The sequence below is a fragment of the Molossus molossus genome, unplaced genomic scaffold, assembly GCF_014108415.1.
Source record: "Molossus molossus isolate mMolMol1 unplaced genomic scaffold, mMolMol1.p scaffold_m16_p_1, whole genome shotgun sequence".
NCBI classification, from domain to species: Eukaryota; Metazoa; Chordata; class Mammalia; order Chiroptera; family Molossidae; genus Molossus; species Molossus molossus.
The window spans coordinates 170,033,188-170,040,878 of record NW_023425344.1 but is presented as its reverse complement, the minus strand read 5'-3'; the positions used below and the strand labels follow the sequence as shown (position 1 = coordinate 170,040,878).

Here is a 7,691-nt window from a genome sequence, read left to right as displayed (position 1 = left end):
TCTTTTATTTTTTTATCCTGTCTGATTGCTGTGGCTAAGACTTCCAATACTATATTAAATAAGAGTGGCAAAAGTGGGCATCCTTGTCTTGTTCCTGTTCATAAAGGAAATGCTTTTAATTTTTGCCCATTATGATGTTGGCTGTAGGTCTTTTATATATCGCCTTTATTATGTCGAGATATGATCCCTCTATTCCCAGATTACTGAGTGTTTTTACCAGAAAGGAGTGCTGGATTTTGTCTAATGCTTTTTCAGTGTCTATTGATATGATTATATGATTTTCATCTTTTATTTTGTTTATGTGCTGTATCATATTTATTGATTTGCAAATATTGTACCAGCCTTGCATCCATGGGATGAATTCCACTTGGTCATGGTGAATACTTTTTTTGATGTATTGCTGAGTTTGATTTGCTAGAATTTTGTTCAGGATTCTGACATCTATGTTCATCAGGGATATTAGCCTGCAGTTTTCTTTCTTTGTAGTGTCTTTTGCTGATTTTGAAATTAGAATTATGTTGGCCTCATAAAACGAGTTTGGAAGTCTTTCTTCTTCTTGACTTTTTAAAATAGTCTGAGGAGAATGGGTATTAGTTCTTCTTTGAATGTTTGGTAAAATTCCCCCATGAAGCCATCTGGGCCTGGGCTTTTGTTTGTTGGGAGAGTCTTGATTATGTCTTCAATTTCTTTAGTTGTTATTGGTCTGTTGAAGTTTTCTATCTCTTCCCGGTTCAGTTTTGGGAGACTGTGTTTCTAGAAATTTGTCCATTTCACTTAGATTGTCGAATTTGTTGTCGTATAATTATTCATAATATTTGTTAACAATCCTTTGTATTTCTGTGGTGTCAGTCATTATTCCTCCTCTTTTACTTTGGATTTTGTGTTTTTGGGTACTCTCTATCTTTGTTTTTTGGTGAGCCTAGCAGTTTTAGGGTGTAATTCTCTGTAGATATCTATGAAATCCATTAGATCTAGCACTTCATTTATTTATTTTATTTTTTGGGGGGTAAAATTTTTTTATTGGAAAACAAATATACAACTTGGAATAGATTTAAGGCAAATTGTGTCATAAACAGATTTTCTTTAAGTGTCTAAACAAAATTTAAAAAGCAAGTAACAATAAAAGAAAATGTTTCTGATACAGGACCAACAGTACAAAAAAATAGTGTACAAGTACCTGGATAATACACCCATTTTGTATTAGTACAACTTTTAAGTACATATTGTTGACTGTCCATAGTCCACGCAGAGTTACAACTCCACACTTCAACAACAACATGCTGACAGTTCCTAAAGAAAACTACTTAAAAAAGGCATAACCCAGATGTTCCCTCATTTGACCAACTCCATCTAAGTTTAGAGGTGCAGAAGAGCTTAGATATATCCAGAGTAAGCCACATGCAACATGTTACTTGATGAATTTTCTAAAATAAGGTTTCAGGACAATGGCAGTAAAATAAGGGAAGAAATCATGGAGGAGTAAAGTCCTAATTACTATGCATGCATAATTTTTGAGACATTAGTGGGAACATTTTACAGATAAGTTACAAATAAAGAAAAGGCAAATAAACAATTTTATACAAGAAATTTAACACATTTAACTTTCTGTACAATATCTTCACTTTGCTGTCATCATTTGTACAAACTCTTCATAGTTTACTTGACTATCACCATCAATATCTGCTTCCCTGATCATTTCATCAACCTCTTCATCTCTTAACTTCTCTCCAACGTTTGTCATCACATGGTGAAGCTCTGCTACACTAATATAGCCTTTTGATCTAGTGCTTCATTTAGAGTCTGTTTCCTTGTTAATTTTTTGTCTAGATGATCTATCCAGTGATGTCAGCGGGGTGTTGAAGTCCCCTGCTATGATTATATTGCTATCGATTTTTCCTTTGAAGTCCTCCAGAAGGTTTTTAATATATGTTGGTGCTCCTATATTGGGTGAATATATGTTTATCAAGGTTATATCTTCCTGTTGTATAGATCCTTTCAATATTATGTAGTGGCCTTCTTTGTCTCTAGTTATGGCCTTCATTTTGAAATCTATTTTATCAGATATGAGTATTGCTACTCCAGTTTTTTTTCCTTTCCATTTGCTTGAAAGATTTTTTTCCATCCCTTCACTTTCAACCTATGTGAGTCTTTTTTTTGTGAGGTGGGTCTCTTGTAAACAACATATATGTGAGTCATGCTTTCTTATCCTGTCAGCTATTCTGTGTCTTTTTATTGGAGTAATCAATAAAATATGTACTTATTTATTGCCATTTTTGTTTAGTGTGGTTCTATTTTTCTTCCTATTTCTTCTACTAATTACAGCAGTCCTTGTAGAATATCTTGCAGTGCTGGTTTGGTGCTAATGTATTCCCTTAGCCCCCCCCCCTTTTTTTTTGTCTTGGAAGTTCTTTATTAGACCTTCTATTTTGAATGATAGCCTTGCTGGATAGAGTAGTCTTGGATTCAAATCCTTGTTTTTCATGACCTTGATTACTTCATGTCACTCCTTTCTGGCTTGTAGTGTTTCTGTTGAGAAGTCAGCTTATAGCCTTATGTGGTTTTCTTTGTACGTAACCTGTTGCTTATCCCTTGCTGCCTTTAGGATTCTCTGTTTGTCTTTAATTTTTGGCATTTTAATTACTATGTGTCTTGGTGTGGGCCTGTTTGGGTTTTTCTTACTTGGGGCTCTCTGTATTTCTTGAACTTGAATACCTTCTTCCTTCACCAAGTTAGGAAAGTTTTCTGTCACTATTTCTTCAGATATATTCTCTAACCCTTGCCCATTTTCTTCCTCTTCGTGGACTCCTATGATGCAAATGTTATTACGTTTCCAGTTGTCCCTCAGTTCTCTTAAGCTATCTTCCTGTTTTTTAATTGTTTTTTTCCTTTTGGTTTTCTGATTGGTTGATTTTTTTCTACCCTTCTTCACTGATCCGGTCCTTAGCTTCCTCTACTCTGCTGGTTAGTACTTCCAATGTGTTCTTAATTTCTGCTATGTCATTCTTCATTTCCACTTGGTTGGTTTTCAATGTTTCTATATCTTTACTCATCGTGCTGATGTCCTTAATCATGCTGTTGAGTTTCCTCAAGAATATGGCTCTGAACTCTACCTCTTATTATTTGCTTAGCTGCATTTTATTGATCTCATCTTCGATAGAGTTCTCTTGTTCTTTTATTTGGGATTTGTTTCTTTGTTTCACCATTTTGGCTATCTCAGTGGATTTTGGGAGCCTACCAAATTTTTCCTGTGGGTGTTGGTGTTCTGCTGTTTGTGGCTTCCTCTACTGGGTTTGGATGAGCCTGGGTGGGCCCACGTTAAATACCACTGTCAAGTCTTACTTTCCTGGGTAGATTTGCAAGCCCAGGAAAGGTTCAGTTATCCTCTAGCTTTTTCCTGGAGGCTAGTAGTCTCAGTTACTCAGTGCCTTGGAATGTAGCCCTGGTGTTCTGCATAAGAGGATTTCCAGAGGGTGGGATAGATGCTAGTTGCTAATGAGCCTCAATTTGCATTTCTTTGCCTCACCTGGAAAAGGCTAAATCTCGGGGGTGGGGGGGGGGCTGCTGCTTTTCCCCACAGCTCTGGGAAGAAGCACACTGGCCACCATCCTTAGTGGCCATAACTCAACAAAAACTCTGAGTGCCCTTCAAATCCCGGGTGTTTCCACAGAGTTCTAGCCCAGTCAGCCCTTCCTCTGCTGTAGCCCCCAGGTGAGTGGCTGTGGCTATTTTAGCGCTCTGTTTCAGCTCTCTGCTCTGTGGAGCGGGGTTGGTCTTTATTCCCCAAGGGCGCTGGTCACAGCTAAGGCTGCTGCTGTTCATGGGCTCCCAGCCAGCCACCCTCTCGCGCCTCCACAGATCCTAACAGTGTCCCTGGTTATATGGTCCTGTCCTGCTGCTTTTCTGTTGCTTTTTTCAAGGATTTGTCTTTAGTTTAGTTGTAGTTCCCGTTTGGTCCTGGGAGATCATTTGTGTAGCTTCCATTCACTCCGTCTCCATTTTCACATCCTCTACACCTATCTTGTGTGCAGCAGGGTCACACAGGGCTCTCTGGTGACCCTGCACCCTGCAGGTCCTTTGGGTAACTGGATTGCACAGTCCCTTTGGGGACCCGGCTCTATGCCTATCTTATGGGCTTCTGGGTAGCACATGCCTCTCTGGTGCTTCAGCACCCTGCAGGTCCCAAGGTAACTGGTTGGCACAGTCCCTGCTGGGTCGCACAGGTAAGAATTTTGAAAACATGCAATACCTGACTATTTAAGTCAGGGGCACTGACCTCTTTTATTTTAGATTTTCATATTTAAAAAAAATGAAAACAGGGAGGGGGGATCAGTGGGGGAAAAAGAGAAACATCTGTAACAAAAATAAATAAGTTAATTGAAAGAAAGAAAGAAAGAAAGAAAGAAAGAAAGAAAGAAAGAAAGAAAGAAGCTAACCCAACGATAGCCATCTAATGTTAATGAATCAAAATTATACTTTTTTGTTGTTGTTAGCTCAGCAAAAAATTTAATGTATATTCTGGTGTGCTGCAGGATTTTAGTAAATGTAATGTCAAGATGTGGTAGATTAAATATTACCATATCTTTTTTTGCGCTAATTTACATTTTTCATTAATACCTACAAAATCATCCATGGAGAACCTCAAGTTAAAAATTACTAAAAAATTACTCAAAATTACTAATTTATGTGTTCCATGAGATGAAAAATGTTGAAAATTGCTGCTGTAATCCAATTTGTTTTCTCCCACCTTCTTGTAATCTTACTATGTTCCCTCCTTAATTCCAAATGCATAAAAGGAAGTGAAAAACTCAGTCTCCAGAGCACTTGAGATCTTGCTTCCCAGCATTGTCAGTTTGGGCTCAATCACACTCTTACAAAAATTCTCTACAGGTTTGAACATTCTTACATTGACATTACCAGATATCACATGGTTTTGTTACAACAGAACCTCACTTCCAGGTACCAATTTTTCTTTTACAGTCATGTGCCACATAACAATGTTTGGTTAACAATGTGTCACCAGTCCAAAGTCCCTGTATCTGACATTACAAAAGTCCAAAAATCAAAACATCAGACTCTGGAATAAGAAAGTTTATTGATGGAGAAGGTGCCAACTAAGAAAATGGGAGACTTAGTGGTGTCTCAAATCCATCTTCAGAAAGTACAGAATTCAGGCTTCTTTTATGTCAAGGGAAGGAGAAATGAGAGGGGAAAGAGATTATTGATAGCCACAGACATCTGGGCACCAGCAGGGTTCCAAGGAAAGCTGTGCAACTGCTTTGTTGTTAGTCCGTTGACTCTAGTTGATGTGAGTCCAGTAATGAACTTTCTGCAAATCTTTAATAAACAATCATTATTTTTTTGCAAATTTAATTATTTTTTTTGTTACAGATGTTTCTCCTTTTTCCTCCATTGACACCCTCCTCCCAACATTGTTGTCTATGTCAATTGGTTATGCACAGATTCCTATAAGTTCTGTGGTTTATCTCTTCCCAGCCCTCTGTCCTCCTACTCTGAGGTTTGTCAGTCTGTACCCCATTTCCATGTCTCTGGATCTATTTTGTTCATCTACTTGTATTGTTCATTATATTCCACAAATAAGTGAGATCATGTGATATTTGTTTGTCTCTGATTGGTTTATTTCCTTTAGCATTATACTCTCTAAGACCCTCATGTCTTCTCAAAAAATAAGAGATCTTTCTTTCTTACAGCTGCATAGTATTCCATTGTGTATATGTACCACAGCTTTTTTATCCACTCATCTATTGATGGACACCTATGCTGTTTCCAGATCTTAGCAATTGTAAAAAGTGCTGCTATGAATATAGGGGTACAAATATTCTTTCTGATTGGTGTTTCAGGCTTCTTATTCCTAGGAGTGGTATCACTGGGTCATACGGTAGTTCACAATTTTTAACTTCTTGAGGAAACACCATATTGTTGTTTTTTTTTATCGTGGCTGCACCAGTCTGCATTCCACCAGCAGTCTACTGGGGTCCTCTTTTTTTCCACACCCTGGCCAGCACTTGTTGTTTGATGATTTGTTGATGGCAGCCATCATAGTCATTTTAATTTGCATCTTTTTGATGATTAGTGACATTGAGCATTTTTTCATATGTCTCTTGGTCATTTGTATGTCCTGTTTGGAGAGGTGTCTACGTCCTATGCCCATTTTTAGTTAGATTCTTTGTCTTTCTTTTGTTGAGTTTTATGAGTACTCTATATATTTTGGAAATTAGCCCCTTATCTGATGTATTATTGGCAATTATGCTCTCCCATATAATGAATTTCCTTTTCATTTTGGTGCTTGTTTCTTCTGCTGCGCAGAAGTTTTTTAGTTTGATGTCATCCCATGTATTAATTTTTTTGCTTAGTTTCTCTTGCCTTAGGCATTGTATCAGCGAAAATTCTGCTGCTAGTAATGTCTGAAATTTTGTTGCCTAGATTTTCTTCTAGGATTTTTATGGATTCATGAGTCACATTTAAGTCTTTTATCCATTTTGAGTTTATTTTCATGTATAGTGTAAGTTGGTAGTCTAGCTTCATTTTTTTTTTGCATGTAGCTGTCCAATTTTCCCAACACCATTTATTGAAGAGGCTGTCCTTACTCCACTGTATACTCTTGCCACCTTTGTCAAATATTAATTGAGCATAATGTCTTGGGTCAATTTCAGGATTCTCTGTTCTGTTCCATTGATCTATATGTCTGTTCTTGTGCCAGTACCAGGCTGTTTTGATACAGCAGCTTTGTAGTATAACCTGATATCCGGTATTGTGATCCCTTCTACTTTGTTTTTCTTTTTCAAGATTGCTGTGGCTATTTGGGGTCTTTTTTGATTCCATATAAACTTTTGGAGTATTTGGTCAAGTTACGAAATATGTCATTGGTATTTTAATGGGGACTGCATTGAAACTATAGATTGCTTTGGGTAGTTTGGACATTTTAATGTTAATTCTTCTGATCTATGAACAGATTATGTTTCCAATTTTTTATATCTTCCTCTATTTTTTTTTTCAATGTCCTATAGTTTACTGAGAATAGGTCCTTTACTTCTTTGGTTCAGTTTATTCCTAGGTATTTTAGGATTTTTTTTTGCTGAAATGGTAAATGAGATTGTTTTTTAGTTTCTTGTTCTGTGAGTTCATAATTGGTGTATAAGAATGCCATCAATTTCTTGACGTTAAGTTTGTATCCTACTACCTTATTTATTATCTCTAGTAGATTTTTGATGGAGTCTTTAGGGTTTTCTATGTACAATATCATGTCATCTACAAATAATGACAGTTTCACTTTCTCTTTTCCAAATTGGATCCCTTTTATTTTTTCTTCTTGTCTAATTGCTGTGACTAAGAATTCCACCACTAAGTTAAACAAGAGTGGCAAAAGTGGGCATTCCTATCTTGTTCCTGTTCTTACGGAAAATACTTTTAGTTTTTGCCCATTGAGTATGATATAGGTTTTTCATATATTGCCTTTATTATGTCGAGATATGATCCCTTTATTCCCACATTGCTGAGCATTTTTATAAAAAATGGGTGCTGGATACTTACCTGGCAGGGGAGATACCATCATCACAAAGGTGGTTTTCCCAGGGCAAGACTTACCCATTGCACTCCGGATGTGCTGACCCCTGCGATTTCCCCAAATGTGGGAAACTCGACTGCACAATTTGTGGTAGTGGGGAAAAATAACA

The 7,691-nt window shown here is 37.1% G+C and overlaps 1 pseudogene; it reads left to right on the top strand.

Annotated features, from left to right (window-relative positions):
• Positions 1-7,540: 7,540 nt before the first annotated feature.
• On the top strand, positions 7,541-7,691 carry LOC118622430 (annotated as a pseudogene).